Consider the following 22,323-nt stretch of genomic DNA (forward strand, 5'->3'; position numbering starts at 1 on the left):
TTGGTACCCGTGCTGTGCGCTACACACATGGATGGGAATCGCCCCCATTCCACCCTCCCCTCTCCTGCTCTAGGCCAAGCCCCACTGTTTCTCACCTGGACTAAGGCAGTAGCCTCCTGACAGACCTGTGCTCTCCCTGCCCCCTCAATTTCTCCCCATAGCAGCCAGAGTGCTCTTGTAAAAACTGAAATCAGACCAATGCCTCTCCTCTGCTTAAATCCCTCGATGATTTTATGTTACCCTTACAATAAAGCCCAGTCTTCTTACCTTAACTTCTGTTATGAACTGAATTGTTTGTGTTCTTCCAAAATGCATACATTGAAACCAACCTCCTAATGTAAAGGTATTAGGAGATGGGGTCTTTGGGGGGTGATTAGGTCGTGAGAGTGGAGCTCTCATGAACAAGGTCAGTGCCTCCAGCCACTGTGAGAAACACATTTTTGTTGTTTAAAAGCCACCCAGTCGATAGTGCTCTGTTACAGCAGTCCCAGTGAACTACAGCAACCTCAAAGCCCTGCAGTGTCTGGTCCCCGTCAGCCTCTTGAAAGCCGACCCCCACTCATCCCCCCAGCCATGCTGGCCGCCTCCTCTCCTTTGAATGCCCCAGGCCCCTTCTCAGCTCCAGACTTTTGCACTTCCTACTGCTCTACCTTCCCACCGTAGCTTCTTCATATGTCAGCTCAGACGTCACCTCCGCAGAGAGGCCTCTCCTAACCATCTAATCGACATCAACTGGGTAGCTAATACAAGTGCCATTGTGATTAATAAGATATACACTCATTTGAAAATATTGCCCAAGTCTTAATAGGTTTTGTCATTCAGATTTTTTCCCCAATTAACAGTGGTCCATGGAAGGAAAATAACCATTAAATGGGGGAATTATATTTTTTAAAAAAGCTACTTGATACAAAAATGATGCCACTAGACTATGCTGGGATAGTTATTCAATATAGATTTCAGGAACGTTTCTCAAACCTACATAGTGATTTTAATGCTGTAATGATGGAAATACCTGGTACAGAGTCAGGCATTGATTAACTGTAGTTCCTTACTCCTCAAATATGGGAGGACCTGTTGTTCTAAGCTTCTCAAAGTCACATGAGACTGTTCATCAAGAAAGCTTCATAGCAGCACAAACCAAAAAGCAGAGAAAATCACTATCATTCTCACCACAAGCAATTAAGCTTTCAGTCAACTTGTGAGATAGGACGTATCATTCTTTAAAATTTCCATGGAGGGGGCAAATAAGTTTATTTGTTACGTCAATAAAATGTGGGACTAAAGCCTTATAAGCTGCAAAAAGATTCGATGATGTCTGACAAAATGTGAAAAAGACATAGAATGTTAAAATGATTTTAAAAACTCAAAACTTAATTAAAAAGACATCTGCACTCGAATGTTTATAGCAGCACAATTCACAATTGCAAAGATCTGGAAACAACTGAAGTGCCCATCAAAACAGGAGTGGATTAATAAAATGTGGTATATGTATACCATGGAGTACTACAGCACCTCTTGTATTTCCCTGGATAGAGTTGGAACCCATTCTACTAAGTGAAGTATCCCAAGAATGGAAAAACAAGCACCACATGTACTCACCATCAAATCGGTTTCACTGATCAACGCCTAAGTACACACATAGGAATAACATTTATCGGGCGTCGGGCAGGTGGGAGGGGGAGGGGGGATGGGTATACACATACATAGTGAGTGCGACACGCACCGTCTGAGGACACGCTTGAAGCTCAGACTAGGGCAGTGGGAGCAAGCAAGGGCAATATATGTAACCCCAACATTTGTACCCCCCAAATATGCTGAAATTTTAAAAGGGGGAAAAAACCTCAAAACTTAGAAGAAATGTACACTGTGCAAAGGGACAATGATGTGCATAACCACACGGTCTCTCTAAGGGAGTGGCTGCCTGTGACCCAGCGGTGTTACAACCTGTGGAGCTTCTCAGTGTGTCTGGGAGCCGCATGGGGAGGGCGGAACTGCTCTGCACACCTGCTGGAGGAACTGGGGGAAGAACTCAAAGGGTAATCCAGGAAGTGTAGGGATTGCGGATGAGGGGTGGGGCTGGGGAAGGTTCAGGGAAAGGGCCAGTGAGAAATGTCCTTGAGAGGAGAGGACGGACACAGGACGTTTAAGGACAGGAATAGGTACAGTGGGATGCTTTTTTGTAGGAAATATGCTGAATGTGTGACCTTTCCTAATGATCCTGGGCTTTATATAATTGTGTGTGGGTGCGGGTGTGTGTAAGCTGGGGAAAGAGCTGGGTTTTGCATCTGTTTAGCAAAACAAGAGAAAAAGTGGCCATGAAAAAAATTTAAGCCTTTTGAGAATTCACAGTTATCTTGGCCTTAGACTTCCACAGGGAGTTCAACCTAATCTGATGCAGTTCTTACTGAGGCTGCAAAGCCATGGTGACATCTGGGTTATGTCTCCTTAGAAGCTTCCAGGGGATTGTGGGCGGGAAGAAGTAGGAAAAGATTCTTTTAGTGCATTCTAATAATGAAGGTTGTTGGTGTTTAGCTGAAGATGATATTTAGCTGGCAACCCATAGCTTTTATCTTATTGTTATTAATGTTGTTATTTGAAGGACAGACTGTTTTCAGTGGTGCACACTAATACCAGAACACTTTTCATTATAATTTCACAAAATTCCTACCTGTGCACATGTTTAGGGATAATATAAAAATAAATTTTTTCACTGAAGAAAATTCCCTAAAATGTGATAGGATAATTGTTTCACAAACATTTCAGAAATAACAGTAAGTGGTGAGTGGAGAGATGTTAGTATTTCAAGCAGTCATTGGAATTTTCAGTATGATGCCAAGCTTAGAGGGATATAAGTGGCAGCTATAACAGGTATGAAGTCATCATATTTTAAATTTGCTGCTGTTATTCCACATAGCACATTTTTATTCAAGTGGAGGGGAAAAAAACCAGATTTGAAGTGATCTGATTAAAAATTGTCCCCTGGAGAAACACCTGAAAATATCGAAATCCAGGTGTGTATGAAATAGGAAAGGGACTTCATTCTGGGTTTTAGTCTTAATTTTGATTTTGCGAGCTACTGTGGCTCTTTATTAAGCCAGCTTGTTAGCTTGAGGCTTGTAATATCTCCAGTTCTCAACAAGTTCATTTCATATACATTTCATATATTTTAAATGTGCCCTTTGAACACATTATTATGAAATGTTTTATGAGAATGTCAGTCTTCTGATAAAAAGAAAAGAAGGTTTAAGTTTTGTGCTCTGGGAAGATATGACTCAGGGACTTGGAAAGAAATCTACTGAGGAAACAAATAGAGATAGTTATGAAAGAACAAGCTGCAATTATGTCTTCTTTCCTGTAGGAAGAAGTAATTCTATTTCCTATAGGATACAGTGGCAATAGTAATCTGTGACACTTCATGGAAATATGCAGTTAGCAAGTTAGCATTGAAAGGGGCCGCTGCTCACATGGGAAATGAAGCCTGCGTGTTGGCTGAAGTTTGCAATGAGTCATCATCCTCTATTAACATTGAAAATTAGGGTATGTTGCTGCTTAATTGAATTTGACAGTGTAACCTTCTGGGAGTATGCAGGTAGCACATATGTGTTGGGGGTGGGGGAAGAGTTTTCACTGGATAATTGATCTCTGTCTCTCTGTCTCTCCCTCTGTCTCTCTCTTTCTCTCTCTCTCTCACACACACACATGCACATTCACACACTTGCATTTACTCAGCTTAGGAAAGAAAGCTAAAGCCAAAGATTTCCTAAAAGTTCTATTCATGTTGAAACTCTTTCTGTCTCATACCCATGGATCCTTAGGTTTTGAAAATGATAGCAAAGGAATGTGAAACTCCTTCTAAATGAGTTGCCACTCCCGAATGGAGATCAGTGATTTTTTTTTTTCAGGGATGGATTTGCATTTGGCTGCATAGCACGTTCCAACCACCAGTGAGTCACACAAACAGCTTGCACGTGGTTTGTAAAGGACAGCACTGATGGTCCCCAGGCTTGGAATGGACACTTCTGCAGACTTCATCACACTCACCATCATTGCTCAAGATCCTTTCCTTGCAAAGATATCAGAGTAGCTTTAAAAAGGACCACCGCTTATGTGGAAAATGAGGACCATGTGTTTGTTGGAGTTTGAAATGAGTCATCATTATCTATCAACATTGAAAATTATGGTACGTTGCTGCTTTATTGAGCTTGACAGTGCAATAAAAATGAAAAAAAGAAGCAAGTTATTTGCATCACTGGAGTATGGTTAATGTAGTCAACACATGCTTTCTCAGATGTTTGCTGCAAGTCAATGCTTTCTGGCTTCAGATTCTGATAAAGATAATTATTTATCAAAAAACCTACTACTACCAGATATCCTACATGGGACTTGGTATACTTGATCTTATAAAATCATCACATCCTTCCTATAGGACTGATATGTTTCTCACTTTATAGATGAGAAAACTAAAGATCAAGGATGCTAAGTAGCTGGTCCTGCTCACACCACTAGGACACATCAGAGCAGGAGGTTTAACTCCATGAGCTGGTCTTTGTTTTATACAATGTTCCCCCTTGATAAGGGGAGAAATGCTGACAAAAAAACATTGAATAGTCAAGACATTTACCACCAGTCAAAGGTAGAGTGGGGGTAGTATGTGTTTTGCTACAGGTAAAGAATTGGTTTAATGAGAAACTAAAGGTAGAGGAAAAGATTGTTTCTCCAGATGGAAAAATGTTGAGTTTATTTAATAGTTTTCTAAGTGATTTGGATAGGAGAGTACATAGTGAGTTCTCCAAAATTAAAGATGGAAGTGAAATGTCAAGCTGACAGGGATAAACCGTAGTAAGATCTCATGAGGTTTCATGAGTGGGTAGAGAAATGGCAAATGAGCTCTAGCGTGGGCAAGTGTAAGGCAATAGAGTCAGGAAAAATAATATAAACTTTGCTTATGACGCCTCTTGGTTTCAATGCAGGAAAAGGAGTTTAAAATCAATATAAAATATTATAAATGTATATATTTCATATTTTTAAAAAGCTTATTTAGAGCCATTATTTTTTAACCTTCACAAGAAATCGGGAAAAAATATTACTAACCCTGTTTTATAGAGAAAATAAAGACCCAGCTTGCTTCAGGGACTTTCCAAGGTCATTCCAGTAATTAACAAAAGAACCCTAACTAGAAACCAGTAACACAGAATCACAGCCCATACCTTTCCTGCTTCTATAGGTTCTTCTATAGGGTTAAGATCATAAACTAGTAATTTCATGTAATTATCAGGAAACATTATCTTGTCTTTATCATATCAAGGCCAAGACCTCAGGCTTTGGAGTCAGACACATCTGGACTCAAATTCTACTTTGCCACTTGCCAGAATACTTGTTATATAACAGGTTATTTAAATTCTAGAGAGTATTTATTTCCTCTCATATAAAATGTTGCTATAGAGTAGAGCACCCTGCCTCACAGAAGTAGCGTAAGGATTAAATGAGGTAAGATATGAAAAGACAATGCCTTAATTTGTATTTGTTGTAAATGGGCAGGGGGGTACAGTAAACTCAGACTTTGAAGTACCCTCTGTGCTCTAAGCATACAGATAAAATAATGAAAAAAGGGCGTGGTGGTGCATTTCTGTCCTCTCAGCTACTCGAGAGGCTGAGGCAGGAGGATTACTGGAGCCCAGGAGTTGGAGACCAGCCTGGGCAACACAGCAAGACCCCATTTCTGAAATAAATAAATTAATTAAATAATAAAAGAAAAAAGCAAGTAACTACAGCTGGTTTGAAATCCCATATAAACCTTTCCCCAGACCATAAATGGAAAAGCAATGTAAAACAGTGATTAGGCTAGAGATGTGGGCCTGCTGCTTCTGGAACTGGAAGCCAGCAGGGGCAAGGCTGGTCTGGCTCCGGCAGAGAAAGGGAGATTAAGGCCTTCACCTGCAGTGGTGCCAGCACCAGGGTCAGTGCCTGAAGCCTGGGGCTGGATGGCACTGACCCATCCCTTGAGAGGAAGCTGTGAGAAACTGCTGCCAGTAACCCACATCTTAAAGGAAGGTGTAGACCGAGGGAGAACACAGGCACGGTGGGGCAACAAGGAGGCTCACGCCTCACGGAATCTCCTGTTTACCAGGAGATGGAAATAGAGATGACCCTACTGAACAGGGGGTCTGGATAATAACAGAAGACCTGGCCCTGGGCTGTGGCTTAGACTGGTAGATGACGGCAACCCCTGAAACTTCTTGAAAGGGAGTTTGGAGCACAGAGGAAGGGAGAAGTCAAAACAAAACAACCAAACCAAATATCCTAAAATGACCTTGCAAATCTACTGATTTCAAAAGTGTCGCGCCCGCCTCGCCAGCAAGGAAGACGCGGCAACCGGAGTTCTTCTGACCGTGCTTTAATGGGGTTCCCTTTAAACTTGCATGATGCGGAAGACCCTGAGCACAAGCTCTCACACACTTATATACTCTAAGGAAGGAGGGAAGTGATGGGGATAGGTTAAAAGCGCGCGAGGGTTGTTACTGATAGGCCAAGCTAAGATCCTTCATATGCATACTTAATGAGACAGGAAAAGCCCCTACACCTGCGCGGTTTACCCTGTTTATCAGTCCTGTAGTATCGGCGTGACCAGAAAGCCGGCGCCATCTTGCAATGGCGTTAACACCGCGCCCCACATCTCCCCCTGTTTTATTAATTAATGAGAACTGAGCAACCAAGATTAAAGTCGCACCTGTGTTGACAGTCCCAGTTCCATGCAAAGGCTTGCGCCACTATAACATTGTCTCTCTGTCATGGTCCCAAGGCCAGCCCACTCTTTCAGGTGCTGAGTGGCTTGATGAATCCACGTTGCAAGGGCCGTAACTACGCCGGCTGGCAGGTTATTAAGCGCATATGCGGTCTGCAGGGTTGTGCTCAAAGCTACAGCCAACGCTGCGGCAGCCATAGCGATAGCTGCAACAATTGCAGCCGTGATTACAATTAGCAGGTGTCTCAGATAAATTCTGACCGAAAAAAAGGCCATCTCCTCTGTCCTCTGCGTCTTTTTTCTCTTCTCTCCCTTTTCTCCTCCTTTCTTTCTCTCCCTTTTCTCCTCCTTTCTTTCTCTCCCTTTTCTCCTCCTTTCTTTCTCTCCCTTTTCTCCTCCTTTCTTTCTCTCCCTTTTCTCCTCCTTTCTTTCTCTCCCTTTTCTCCTCCTTTCTTTCTCCCCCTTTTCTCCTCCTTTCTTTCTCCCCCTTTTCTCCTCCTTTCTTTCTCTCCCTTTTCTCCTCCTTTCTTTCTCTCCCTTTTCTCCTCCTTTCTTTCTCTCCCTTTTCTCCTCCTTTCTTTCTCTCCCTTTTCTCCTCCTTTCTTTCTCTCCCTTTTCTCCTTTCTTTCTCTCCCTTTTCTCCTCCTTTCTTTCTCTCCCTTTTCTCCTCCTTTCTTTCTCTCCCTTTTCTCCTCCTTTCTTTCTCTCCCTTTTCTCCTCCTTTCTTTCTCTCCCTTTTCTCCTCCTTTCTTTCTCTCCCTTTTCTCCTCCTTTCTTTCTCTCCCTTTTCTCCTCCTTTCTTTCTCTCCCTTTTCTCCTTTCTTTCTCTCCCTTTTCTCCTCCTTTCTTTCTCTCCCTTTTCGCTCTGGCGGCTCTGGCGGCTCTGGCTCTGGCGGCTCTCGCTCTGGCGGCTCTGGCGGCTCTCGCTCTGGCTCCGGCGGCTCTCGCTCTGGCTCTGCCTCTGGCGTTCGCTCTGGCTCTGCCTCTGGCGTTCGCTCTGGCTCTGCCTCTGGCGGCTCTCGCTCTGGCTCTGGCGGCTCTCGCTCTGGCTCTTTTACCGAGGTCCTTCCCTTATGGAAGCAGGGGAGTTTTGGCCATCCCACACGTCAGTTCTGAACTCTACCTCTTCCGAGGTCGTCTTCCGCTGGTGCCTCAAAGTTGTTTCTCCCGGGTTTCGGCACCACTTGTCGCGCCCGCCTCGCCAGCAAGGAAGACGCGGCAACCGGAGTTCTTCTGACCGTGCTTTAATGGGGTTCCCTTTAAACTTGCATGATGCGGAAGACCCTGAGCACAAGCTCTCACACACTTATATACTCTAAGGAAGGAGGGAAGTGATGGGGATAGGTTAAAAGCGCGCGAGGGTTGTTACTGATAGGCCAAGCTAAGATCCTTCATATGCATACTTAATGAGACAGGAAAAGCCCCTACACCTGCGCGGTTTACCCTGTTTATCAGTCCTGTAGTATCGGCGTGACCAGAAAGCCGGCGCCATCTTGCAATGGCGTTAACACCGCGCCCCACACAAAAGGATTTTTGGTTTGTAAAATTCACAAAGACATTTGATGCTAAGAAAGAAAGCTAAATAGAGGGCTCTGGGTGTGGTGGCTCATGCCTTGAACCCTAGTACTTCGGGAGGCCGGGGTGGGAGGATCACTTAAGTTTTTTTAATCTGTTACTTTATTTTCCTCGTCCTATCTTCTGTTGAATCGATAGGATTTTCTATATCTCCAACTTTTGTCTTCCATGGAGAGTTTGGAAACTAGAGATTACATTTATGTTATATTATTTTTAACACTTTTTATTTAGAGATAATTGTAGATTTGCATGCACTTGTAAAAAATATTACAGAGAGAGCCTGTAAACTCTTCACCTGATTTTCCTCAAGGAGGGTAAAATCTTTCATAATTATGGTACAACATCACAACCAGGAAGCCAGCATTGATAAAACCCAGTGCCCTTATTCAGATTCCATCATTTTTATATACATTCATTTGTGTGTATGTGAGTTTAGTTCTATGTGATTTTATCACATATTCAGATTCATATATTTTTTAATTACCCTTGAATTTATAACATATGCATCAAACCATAAATTTAGCATATTTACCATAAACCCAACCCAGAGTTGGGTTTTTTTGCTTTACTAAAATAATAAGCCCTAGTTAGTTATTTGTATTTTATAATCTATTGTTAGTTATATTTACTAGTATATTTTACTAATTACTATTAATATATTTATTGTTTTTTTCCCTATCTTATGTATTTTCTTTTTTCTTAATAAGTTACAACCTTTAACAGTGAAGGAGTTTGAGACTAGCCTGAGCAAGAGCAAAACCCCATCTCTACAAAAAAAGAAAGAAAGAAAGAGAAAAGATAAAAAGAAAAAATTAGCTGGGGGTGGTGGTGCTTGCCTTTAGTCTCAGCTGCTCGAGATACTGAGGCAGGAGGATCACTTAAGCCCAGGAGTTTAAAGTTACAGTGAGCTATGATGAAATGATGAGGCCACTGCCCTCCCAGCCTAGGTGACAGAATGAGACCTTGTCTCAAAAGAAGATAAAAAGAAAGAAGGAAAGGAAGAAAAGAAAAGAGAAAAGATCATAGATAATTAACATGAATTAATTCCAGAAATTAAAATATTCTGTCAGTCTAAGAAACATGTTAACATAGGTACAAGGTCTGGGGAAAGTATCCAGCCATTGTTAATATACTATGTAATACACGGCTGGATACTCTCAGACAGAGCTCTCATGTTTTGAATGCTCAGATAAATGCAAGCACAATATTTATAAAAAGAACAGAAAATTGAGAAACAAAAACAGGCAGAAACCAAACAAAATGATGTATCTATGACTACTATGTTGTTATTAAAATTTTAAAATTTAAACAATAGGCACAAATTAAGAATCAATAACCTAGAGAATGGTGCTCAATCGGTACCAGTTACACCAAGAATAAAGAGAGAGAGAGAGAGAGAGAGAGAGAGAGAGAGAGAGAGAGAGAGATTGAGAGAGAGAATGGTGCTCAAGAATGACCCTGGAAGGCAGCAGAGAGCGAGCAGAGCACAGCGTGAAAGAGACGTTTAGCGACTTGGTGGAGAGACTGATAGGCTCCGACAATGTCAGTCTGAATTTCAGAGGAGACACCAGGGGGAATGGCAGAAAAACAGTATGAAAAGAGAAAACGGCTAGAACTTTCCAGACTTGAAGAAAGAAATGTGACCTCAAATTGAAAGTACCTACCAAGTGCTAATAAATGTAAACTAAAATAAATCTATGACTTGACATGTCAGAGTGAAAGTGTAGAATATCAGAAATAAGATCTTGGAAATGACCAAGGAGGAAAGACAGATTATTGGCAAAGGCATGGCACTAAGGGAGATTTCTCATTAACAGTAGATGCCAGAAAACAGTGGACTTAAAGGACCAAAAATTAGGAAATGATTTTCGACCTTGAATTTTATACCAATTTAAATTATCATTTAAGATTAAATGCAAAATAGAGACATTTTCATTTCATACATAAAATAAAAAGAATTTACCAACCACAGACCTTCACTGTTAAAGGTTATAACTTATCAAGAAAAAAGAAAATACATAAGATAGAGAAAAAACAATAAATATATTAATAGTAATTAGTAAAATATACTAGTAAATGTAACTAACAATAGATTATAAAATACAAATAACTAACTAGGGCTTATTATTTTAGTAAAGCAAAAAAACCCAAATCTGGTTAATTAAATATGCTAAATTTATAGTTTGGTATATAAGTTATAAATTCAAGGGTAATTAAAAAATACATGAATCTGCATATAAATCACACGGAACTAAACACACATACACACACAAATGAATGCATGTAAAACTAATAAAGTCACTGGGTTTTATCAATGCTGACTTCCTGGTTGTGATGTTGTACTATAATTATGAAAGATGTTACCACTGAGGAAAATCAGATTAAGTGTTTATGATGTCTATCTGTAATATTTCTTACAAATGCATGAAAATCTATAATTATCAATAAATAAAAAGTTTAGAAATAATATAATATAATGTAATCTCTAGTTTCCAAACTTTCAATGGAAGAAAAAGTTGGAGATATAGAAAATCCTATGATTCAACAGAAGGTAGGAAGAGGAAAATAAAGTAGCAGATTAAAAAATTATTTAAAAAACACAATGTGAAATGTAAATATAAGTTCATATATAAACATAATTACATTTGATTACGTTTACCCATTACTTAAGACAGAGGCCATTAGAATGAATAAAATCAACAATATGCTGTGCTATAAAAAGACACACATAAGATAAAATGATACAGATACATAGAGAATCAAGGATGGAAAAAATATATACTAGGCAAATATTTGCTGACCAAATTGTAAAAGATAGCAGCTCGTGAAGCATTACTGTGCACTTTCCTTCACAAGGCTTACACATTACATTCAAAGATGGAATGTTCTGTAGCTTTGGTAGGAATTATAATTGTACATGACTCCTAGAAATGAGATAATCTTTTAGAGTAGGTGTTTCCATTCATTAATTTAAAAAGTCAGCCTTATCAGGATGGATAAGACTCCTTAGCACTTCCACACCCAGGCCTATTCTCCCTGTGGTACGTACAGGGATTGGGCTGGGGAGGAGGAAGTGGCAGGGCCTTGCTGATAGAGGGCAGGTATATGGTGTGTGCCTGCACACACACGTGCACAAGTGCACACACGTGTACCACTTGTAATACACATACCAGAAAGAGATTGCTTCCACACACAGACTAAAAATTGACTTGCAACACGCTCTCAATTGGTTCAAGCTTGTTCCCAATGCAATGGGGCACCAGATCTACACATGCGGGCGCATCTTAGTCAGGCCCTGGGGAAACAAGGCATGGCAAAGAGTTCTAGTGGTGTAGCAAATGCAAAGGGATTTGGGCCAAGCAGAAAAGAAAATTTCAAGTTATTGACCTAAGTTCAGATGCCGCCACATTCCTTATTCTGTGCTTATCTGAATAAAATCTCATGCCTCACAGGAGCTAGTTGAATCACCTCTCAAGGGCTTAACAGTCTGTAATTCTGGTGTTCTGGCTCTCCTGGTACAATTACATTAGCCTGGCAGGCTATGGAAATTCAAGAAGTCTTTGCAAATATTATACTGAAAGTGGATATATGTATTTTTTTTAGCTGTTGACTTGCCTTATATTTTGTATTTTTCTTTCTATAACACTGGAAAATAATTCTTGGTGTTGACATCACTTTTATGAATCTTGGCTTCATGTTTCTGAAATAAACACACACACACACAAACCCATCCTCTTCTGCGGTTTTCGTGCTTACCCTTTGGGTGACTACAAAGGGACAACTTTAGCATCCGTGGCGTGCTGGAGCTGACTGACTCCGGCTCGGAAGAGCTGGTTTGGGGCATCTTTTTCCAATTCCACATTCAGTGATGCTATATTGGGGGCTTGAAATCAGCCATAATCAAAGTATTTACACCATAGAAATTGGCGAATGCTATAGACCAGGACTTCTCCCCCCGAAAAGCCAGTTGCTAAAGATTTGCCAGCATGCCACTGTTCACAGTCCTCATAGTACACAGTTAATTTCCCCTAAGACAACTTTCCAAATCCTGAAGCAGAGTCACCTCAGGTACTGTTCAGCTTGCTGTGCACAATTTGGCTGGAAAGTAATGACACTAGCTGTACTCAGTGGCTTATAGGCATTTGTGTGTCTCTTGGCATAAGACTAAGTTCTAAGCTTTTTCCTCCAAGGTTATTATGAGCACAGTTATGCCTTGCCATTAGAGTATCTTTTTGAAAAAAATCCCAACAAAACTATATCCTTTGGCTGAAGTTCTTGATTCTCTTATATTGTATGAATAAAATATTGGCTCCTGCTATTAATATAACAAATTATAATCATTCCTGTCAAACATGCTTTTCCTGTCAATCAAGAAATAAAATATTTAATGGATATTTATCACATGTAAGACATGGTGATAGGAAATATGCTAGATACAGAGAATGATTGTCTAACCTCAAATTATTGTCTTCTAGAAGTGTGTAATTTAGAGAGTTATATACAGAAAACCTTTCTTTAACAGTGTGTAATTTGCATGTATCCAGCTGTCTTGTGTTTACCTCTTAAGGTCAGTCTCAACATGTGTGGAACACACACACAGAACGTATTGAAGATTCTTATTAAAGATTTCCGAAGGGTGGACACCAGGAGACAAAGGTGAGAATGCATCTTACATCATATGGCAAACTTTCTAAAAATCCTCTTTGAATATTTTTCTCTTTCCCCAAATTATTCCTCCTATGCCATCCATCTGTCTCTCCTCCTCCTTCTCCTTCTCTGCCTTTCTTTTCCTTCTCTCTCATCCCATGTGTTGGTTCTATACTCCCATTTCTTCAGATGTTCTTGAAGGTTTGGCCAAACAAGGATCTTTTGAGGGACCCACCCTCATTAGAAGGTAAAGGAGGAAAATGTGGCAAATTCATATGTTTTCTTGTGCTTCTGTCACAAATAGAAGTATAATTAGAAATATTCTAAATTAAAGAGTTGTGAGTTGCAAAATCAGAGAGAGGTGTGACGTGAAAAGATTTTTTTTTTTAAGGTGGGAAGCTTTAAAAAGGAAGAAGTGGTAGGTAAGTAGAAGGTCTCAAAATAAAGAGAAGGGAAGTGGTGCAACCAGCTAAGTGCTTCTCTCATCTGTGGGGTTCCCCAGAAAGTCACTAAGGTGCTCACGGCACCTAGTGAAGAGAGTGGAGTCAATGTTCCAGGTGTATGCAGATAACCTTCTCTTACTTTTGATCTTTTTATGTCCTTTAATGTCCTCAAAATGACCCTTAGTCCATGGGCCCTTTTTTTCTCTCTCCAAAGAGGAGGAAGAGTGTACGTTTCAGGTAGACTGAGTGAAGTGTAGATTTTTAGGACACCCCCATGGTTCTGCTGCAAATTAGCATAAAAGTAGTTCCTCCCTAAGATACTGGGATCTTAACCAGGGCTCTGACTGCTACTGTATTTAATGAGAACGTTTTTCCAAATAATTTTGACATGACAATGTATTCCAAAAAGAGATACATCTGGGTTTCCCTTGCTACACACAGTTTTACACATGGAAACCAATGACCAACTGGAGAATGGTACTATCATGCTGTTGGGGTCACAAAATGTTGACCACCAAACTCGCGAGCAGTTTTCCATATTTTTTGTACCAATCAACTAAAGAGGTTTTTAGGACAGCTTTTGCCTCTTCTTGTCAATGCAGTCTCAACTGACTTTGGTGCAAAGAGACATTTTGGTCATAAAATCTGTTGTCAGCAACTTTGCAGAGTTCCTGGCTTGAGACTTTTCAGCCTCCTCCTCCAGCCTGCTTGATAAGTTCAGAACTCTCACTCCATCATTATGAATCACAACCAAAACCCAGAGTCACCTCAGGGATTTGCACACTTCCCCACATCCTATTGATGACAGAGTTGTCAGTTTGGGGCATGAGGAGCCAAAAGCATTATGGAATCGCTGCATGGAGTCGTTAAACTAATAGCAACCTGATTCCCTTCATTTTCAGGCCTGAACATCCATATTAATCTAAATACCTCCCTTCCTAATCAACTAACAAGTACTCCCACCCTTCTGACAGCATCAAAGGCACTTGAGTCATTCAGTGGAACCTCATCAGGGCCTCAGGGATATTTAGCTCATCTCCATTCTGGACAATTCTTTCCATCAGCAGCACTAGCAGCAACTTCAGAGCACATGACCTTGACTGAGTTATTTAACACCTTCCTGAACCTCAGTATTTTCATCTTCAGCTTGAGCTAATTATATATTCCCTGGCTTCCCAGGCTGCTGGGAACATCCAGCCAGGCGCGTATGTAAGAAATTGCTTGGAAACTCGAAAGCTCTGTACAATATCTTAACCACTTAACCACTTACACCCTCTTGGCTGATGAGAAAAGCAAAATTGCAGTTGAGTTTCGAGTTTCATCCACTGGTCCCAAGAGTGGGCACTGAAGTTTAATTCTCACCTCTAGACTCTAGTATTTCTAGGATATTCAACATACAAAGGTGTTAGGATATTAGATAAAGGTGTTAGATAAATCTGGGTTTATCTTCTTTCTTGAGAAGTTTATTCATTTTTTCCACGTTTCTAATATCTTGCTCCCAAATCCAAGTAACATTGTAGACATGGCATATTATTGTGATTTTTTGACATATAAATTATGGGGGGGAAAAGGATAAATCATTTCTCATAGTCACTAGTATGTTTCCAAGAAATAATCTGTAGTCCCTATTAAGCCAGGATCAACACAATAGACACATGATCTAATGTGCGAGGGATTACCCGAAAAAAGAAGCACACCATGAAAACAAACAAATTTTAAAATAACTCAGGTGGCCTGCAGCAACTCTTCCTATGCTTCTCTTTTTCTCAGCCTTCAGTAAGTTCTTCCCAGATCTGACCTAGGTGCCTCCTCCCTTTCCACTTCCTTTCTCCTGATTTTGTGTCTCGCCAACCTAAGGATCAGCAAAGCAGAACTCCTCTGCACAAGATAGGGTGGGTGAGCCTGACTGGACACAGTGAGGGGAGAGAGGGATGCCGGGGACACTCACGGGTTCAGAGGTCTTGACCCATCAGAGCTGCCAAGATGCAGCAAGAATTCCCACTTGAGTTGCTTTAGGATTTAGCCATGTCTGGATGTGAGTGGAATCTGGGAGCAGGGCAGGACGGCTAGGGGTCTATTTGTGTGAGGAACCAAGGGAAACTGAAAAAGAAGGCAGATAGAGGAAAGGGGTAGTTGAGCAGGACACATTTGATCGAGGTCCCTAGGCAGGTTTTAGAGGGACAGAGGTACTCTGAGTAGGGCGAGATATTAATATCTGCTTTGCATTGTCTCTCAGCCCAGTCCCACAGACCCACATTTCTCAAAGGAGAACATAGTAGAGACCATGTTAAACCAGCACATAATATGTAGCAGATACAACCAGACACATGATCTGGTTTAAGCTTTACTGTTTCTTGCTACGTGTGGCCTTAGTTCCCCATTTGCGAAGTAAGGGATTGATTGGGCCATGCAGAATGTGCCTTTCAGCTCTGAGGGGCTACCTTCCTCGAGTCAGTAGCACAGCTAGCTGCTTATTAGTTCAGGGCAGAAGGTTGTCTGCACATTGGGTAACTAGCCGTGAAGCGCTGATAAGAAAGGTGCATTTCATTCAGGAGCAGTTGAAGAACGTGGGGAACACTGGCTTGTGCATCGGATGGGGCTGACCGCAAAGGTGGAGAAGTGTTCTGGGATGTAGACCTGGGACAGATTACTTCCCAACCTTCATTTCCTGCACCTGAGAAAAATAACAGTGTCTACCTGTAGCCGGCTGAATAATGCCCTTGACCGCCAACGTCCACGTCCTAATGTCCAGACCTGTGAATGTTATCTCATACGTCAAAACTACAAGAGATGGGATTAAGTTAAGGATCTTGACATGGGGAGATTATCCTGAGTTACCTGGGTGGGCCTTAAATGTAACTACAGGTGCTATTATGAGAGGGAGGAAGAGGGCAATTTTACCACAGACAAAAAGAATGTATCAGTAAAGCAGGAATTGGATTGATGCAGCAAAAAGTCAAGGGATGCTGGAAGCTGCCAGAAGCTGAAAAAGGCAAGAAACTGATTCTCTCCCAGAGTCCCTAAAGGGAGCACATCCCTGCCAGCTCCTGACTGCAGCCCAGTGAAACTGGCTTCAGACTTCTGACCTCCAGAACAATAAGAAAGTAAGTGTGTTTTGTTTTAAGCCACCAAATGTGGCTTAAAACACAATTGTGACAATTTGGTGGAACGGCCAGAGGGAATTAACCCATATCTATTAGTAACTGTTACTCCAATTAAAACATGTGACAGGAAATGCAGTAGTGTGCCTAACACGCAGTAGGTGCCATTCTTGGACGCGGAAGCTTTGGTTTTAAGGAACTATCTAAACCAATGCAATGACTGCCATTTTTCTCCGTATTTACCCTGAGGATAAATGACCAGACACCTGGCAGAAACAGTCCTATCCTTCCCACAGACCTTCTCTTCTGTTACTTAAAGGAAAAATGTTACTTCTAATCGCTGCAGTCATGTTATTCTTTTCCTTTCCCCCTATGTTTTTCATTATAATCCCTACACACCAGCCTAGGGTATTCCAGTGGCAAATTAGAAATTGGCCTATTAACACTTTGTGTTTTGAACCCTTTTCGGAAAACCTACCTGGAAAAGGAAAGGATCTAGTCAAGTAAACAATATTGAGTTTAAACAATAAAATACTTTCTTCTGGGCAAACAGTGCAAGGAGAAAAATAGAGGAAGGCTATTCAAATTTTAGGAAAAGCAAAGAAGTCTGCATGAGAGAATAATAGTTGAAGTAAAAAACATACTAAAATATGGCAAGGTTTTTTGTTTTTTCAGACATCCTGAAGAATTTATTTATTTATTTTTTTATTTCAGCATATTATGGGGGTACAGATTTTAAGGTTTCAATAAATGCCCAGTTTCCCCCTCCCCCCCCCAAGTCTGAGTCTCCAGCATGACCATCCCCCAGATGGTGCACATCTCACTCATTATGTATGTATATACCCGCCCCCCTCCCCCCTCCCACCTGCCCAATACCCTATTACTGTAGTACCTATGTGACCACTTAGGTGCTGTTCAGTTAATACATCAGTTTAAACAATTGATGTAGAAGAGAGAAGTTGAGTGCTATACCTACAGAAAAGAAAATGTAATCCTATCACACTCTTTTCCTCAGGACTGAGCAATACTTACATAGTCCATACAATTTATTGGTTTTCAATTCTTAGAGTCAACTTATGGATAAAACATAGGGCATGTTGCTGCAATTGCATTTCGAGATGCAAATGTTCACAGCACAAACAAAAGCAAGTGGTGTTGACAGAGGTCCATTGTGTGGGCGTGGGAAAGGAAGGACGGATGAACTGTGGGGGAAAGGCAGTTTTGTGTATAGAGATTGTGAGGTGAAAATGAAAGTTGATAAAACAAGAAATAAATAGGGATAGCTAATGTTTCCTGAGAGCTGCTGTGTGTTGACAAGGATTCAGGGAGGAGGAGCTGTGACCCTCTGGAACTATAATGAACAACTTAGAGTAAATGAGTCAGGCAACAGGGTGCCTGGAGGAATCCAGTATTCTCTGGGTGATTTTCTTTGTTTTACAGGGCTAATCTCATAAATGTGCACTAGGCACAATACTGTGCAACTTTAGTCCCAGTTATATTTTACATGCATTTACTTCATAAAAGCAAGCACTTTTATGGTCCCTTTAAATGGGGTTCTTCTCTTTGGATGGCATGGTAAAGGCAATCAGAGCACCATCACCCAGGGACCTCACTCATTGAGCACGTGCGCACACACACACACACACACGCACACACACAAAATCTAATATCTAGCTATCTTAGCTCAGCTAGTTATAACAAAATGCCATAGATCGGTGGCTTAAACAATAGACTTATTTCCTACATTTATGGAGGCTGAAAAGTGCAAGATCAAGGCTGATTCTATTCTTTGTCAGGACCCTGTTCTTGGCTTAAAGATGGTAAACTTTCCTAACTCCACTCTAGCACCATTTGATTCTTCCTTCTCACTTAATCACAGGTGTGTTTCTAAAATCACATGAAACCTTGTCATCTTTTTGATTAAAACAATATCATGGCTTCTCATACTTTCAGCAAAATGGACAACTGCCTCATCGTGGTATTTAAGTGAAGGCAGAATATGGACATACAGGTGCATCTCCCAACATTGCTTTCACTCTTCATGCACATCACACCACCTTTCTCGTGTCATCTGGCTGGTCATCCCCCTGCCCAGGCCTTTTGCCAGCTGTTGATTTGACCAGGAAATAGTTCTTCTGCACGTGACTGTCCCCTCTCCTCCTTGAAGGTGCGGTTCATGTTTCATTCCCCCTGGAAGTATTTTCTGTTCTTCTTACCTGCAGCTGATATCTCAGTGCTCACCCGTTCCGCTGAAGGTTTGGTCCAGTGATCTGTTTTTCTGGGGCAAGAGATAGATGTCAAGGCTCGATCTCCCGGCCTAGCCCTGAGTCCAGAGCAGCGTCACCACTGAATCGACAAGTGCTCCAAGAAATGGGCTGGAAGCTGAGGGAAATGCTGTACTTTTCTCTTTCCCATCTGCAGATGGTTTTCCCGGGTTGGGAAACGACTTAGGAAACACAGAGCCTTTAGCCAGTAAGTCTGGGGGAGACCCGTAGAACCCAGGGCAGCCAGCACTGGGTGTAAATGTAGCTGCTGTGACTGGATATCCTAGTGGTCTACACCGGCTAGAGCCAGACCAGTTCGCAAAGACAATCTTTCTGACATTTTTAGGCAGCGTGATAAATCCTCACTAAACAGACCCTTTCAGTAATTATGGAGCAGACATGGGCTCTTCCTTGCTTCTCCCTCTGCATGCGACAAGCAGGACGCCAGGCCCAGCCCCTCCGGCCGCGGTGGGCACGTGGGCGCAGGACCGGCCTAAGTCTCCACTGCAGACCAAGGGGCGCCACCGACAGACACACGTGCTTGGAAACGAAACCCAGAGCGTTTCCGGGCGCAGGGCCGGCGGGCTCCGGCTCCAGCGCGTCGGGCGGGTGGGAGAGAGGCAGGGCGGGAGGGCGAGGGCGGGTGGCCCGGCCTCCCCCTGGCCTGGACCCGCGTCCTCCTGGGCGGTCCCCCACGCTCAGACTCCACACACTCGCCAGGACTCGGCCTGTGGGGTCGGGAAGGGGAGCTGCTTCCACACCCCGACCCCGGGCTCGTTTGGGGAAAGTTCGTGTCAAGTCGGGCTGGACACGTGCCCCTCGTGCGAGCCGATGCTCCCCGCGGCGGACCGGGCGGGGCCCGAGCAGGGCGGGTCGCGGAGCGAGGGCCGCGGGGAGGCCGGGGCTGCTGCGCGCGCGGCGGGGCTGCGCAGACAGGGGGCGCCAAGGCTCCCTCCCCCGGGGCTGCAGGTCGCACGGGCACCGCCAGGCCCAGTGGCGCCGGCCGGTCGGGAGCAGGGGCACCAGGGGCCCGGCCGCTGGGCTGGAGGAGAGCCTGGGCCTGGCTTCCTCTTGAGCTGCTCGGCTCCCAGCACGTGGTGGCCCCGGCGCTGCTGTGAAGGGGCCCAGATGTGGTCCGCAGGCCGCCTCTTGCATGCAGGTGAGATGTCACGGTCCCCTGATGGCCGCGGCCGCCCTGCCGCTGGGGATCCGCACTGAGGCCCTGCTGCCCCGGAGCCGCGTTCCTGCAAGCCCTGAGGAAAGGGGTGGAGTTCTTCCCGGAGGCCGAGGCCGGAGGACACCGAGACCGGAAGATGACAGCCTTGGAAGGGGGCGTGGTGTCCGTGGCATCCGGGTCAAAGGCCGGCGTGGACGGTGGTACTGCAGGGGCCCTGCCCACCAGAGTGGGGGCGACTGGAGGCGCCGTGGTGGGAAGGCTCGAAAGACAGGGGCCCTGGGAAGGGGCTCTCTGCTGCTGCCGCCCGCAGGGCTCCGCAGTGTGGGCCGCCAGGTGCGGCGGGCACCAGAGGTGGAGGTGGGTTGATGGGGACTCTGGGCCCTGCAGGGGTGTGGGGAAAGTGAGGAGAGATCACATTAGAGACTGGGGGACAGGTGAAAAGAGAAGCTGCAGAAGGGAGAGTGGTGTCCATCTCAATGATCTCGGGGCCTACCTGAGGCTGCCAGGTGACACGGGCAGATGGGCTGCCTGGGATTGCTGACATGGCTGCCGCAGGAGAGGGGAATGTGCCCGTGAGCAAAGCACGGTTCCTGGCGGAAGGGACTGGAGGACCAGGGGGGAAGGAAAGAGTGGGTGGGTAGGGAATGGAGGCAGAGGTGTGGGGAGGGCAATGGCAAGAGGGGAAGGTAAGGAAAGGGAAGATTGTGATGGAAGGAAGGAGGAGGAGAGTGGGTGAAAAGGGGAGGAGGGATGGAGAAGGAAGGAGGAGGAAGGGAGTGGATAAGAAGGGGAGGACTGAATGTGAATGAAAGAGGAGGAGGGGAGGGGATGGAAGGAGGAAGAAGAGGGTTGGGGAAGAAAGGAGAAGAAGGGCTGGAAGGAGTAGGGGTGTGGAAGGAAGGAAGAGAAGAGATGGGAAGGGATGGAGGGGAGGCTTGCAGTAGGAAAGAGGAGGAAAGTTGGGGAGGGATGGAGGAGAAGGGTTGGGCAAGGAAGGGGAAGGAGGCATGTGGAGAAAAGGAGGAGGAGGGTTGGGGAGGGATGATGAGGATTATTGAGGAAAGAAAGGGGAGGAGGGGAATCCACACACATGGGTGTTGGGGACTGGGTTCTGCACCAGGGCAGCATCAAGGAGAAGGGTAGGGGGCTGGGAGGTGCGGGCAGGTGAGAGATGGGAGGCTAGGTGGGGAGCCTGAGAGAGCAGGCCTCTGTTCCCCTCAGGTGGAGTTCCCGCGCCATGGAAACTGGCCTTAAAGGAGGAAGAAGGTCAGCAGGGACAGGCAGAGGGCAGCTGGGGGTTGTGAGTGTCATGGAGGAGGGTGGAGGGACAGGTGGGATCAGAGGTCCAGCACCCATGTCAGGGAAGGAGTCAGCAGTGGGGAGAGGAACCGGGATGTGGAAAGGGTGAGGAGCGGCCAGGGGCTGGGAGTCTGCCATCTGAGTGGCAGGTGGGGTGAGAGCAGGGGCAGGCCGGGTGGCCCTGCAGCTTCCCAGGGCCTCTGTCTTAGGCTCCATGGCCTCTGCATGGTCCTGCACAATGTTGGTGTTTCTTTGACCCCCAGTGCACTACTCCAAGGTGTCTTGACCTTCCTCCACAGCTATGCCAGGAAGCTCTGCAGGTGGGGGCAGTTCGCCTCTGTCCCACAACCATGGCAGCAGCACAGGTGGTGGCAGTGGCAGCAGCAGTGGCATGGGCATTGTTCTCTTGAGGGTCCTGGTGGCTCCCCATTCTGCCCTCCCTTGTCATATGATACAGGTGTAGCTCCCAGTTTTGCTTTCACTCTTTATGCAAATCAGACTGCCTTTTGGTGCCCCGTTGGTTGGTCTTCTCTCTTCCCAGGCCTTTTGCAAGCTATTGATTTCACCAGGAAATAGTCCTCCTCCACTTGCCACTGTCCCCTGCTCCTCTTTGAAGGTGCTGTTCATGTTTCATTTCCCCTAGAAGTAATGTTCTTCTTACCTCCTCCCTGTAAATCATTGCTTACCCATCCATTAGAATTTTTGTTCTAGCTATCTGTCTTTTTCACTACATTGTAAATTTGTTTGCTATCAAAGATGTCTTTCAACTCCATATCTCTACAGGCTACCACAGAGTCTAATTGAACATATATGTAATAAAATTAGTTAGACACTGAAAAAAATGTTTACAGTTTTCTTTTTCCCCATCTTCACATATTGATAGTTTCTCTGGATTATAAAATGCTTTAGGAGACACTGTATTTTTATCAATTAAGTCTAGTGAAGACCCAGTATATCTCTAGGTCAGCCAGAAATGGTTATATTTGGAGCTCTTGTCATGTAATTTCTTATTGGTTTAGACTAGAGCTAGACTACTTATTAAGGATAATCATTTTAAGCAGTATAATAAATCCTA

At 43.9% G+C, this 22,323-nt stretch overlaps 1 long non-coding RNA gene across 1 annotated transcript in view; it reads left to right on the top strand.

Moving 5' to 3' along the window:
* LOC105860945 (uncharacterized) overlaps positions 1-17,295 on the top strand; it is a 38,788-nt gene extending 21,493 nt beyond the window's left edge. Inside the window, exons 2-3 of the long non-coding RNA XR_012912809.1 lie at positions 3,903-4,180; positions 12,885-17,295. This is a non-coding gene — a long non-coding RNA (uncharacterized LOC105860945). The remainder of the gene's footprint in view (positions 1-3,902; positions 4,181-12,884) is intronic.
* The last annotated feature ends 5,028 nt before the right edge of the window (positions 17,296-22,323 follow it).

Source organism: Microcebus murinus, chromosome 17, assembly GCF_040939455.1.
Source record: "Microcebus murinus isolate Inina chromosome 17, M.murinus_Inina_mat1.0, whole genome shotgun sequence".
NCBI lineage: Eukaryota > Metazoa > Chordata > Mammalia > Primates > Cheirogaleidae > Microcebus > Microcebus murinus.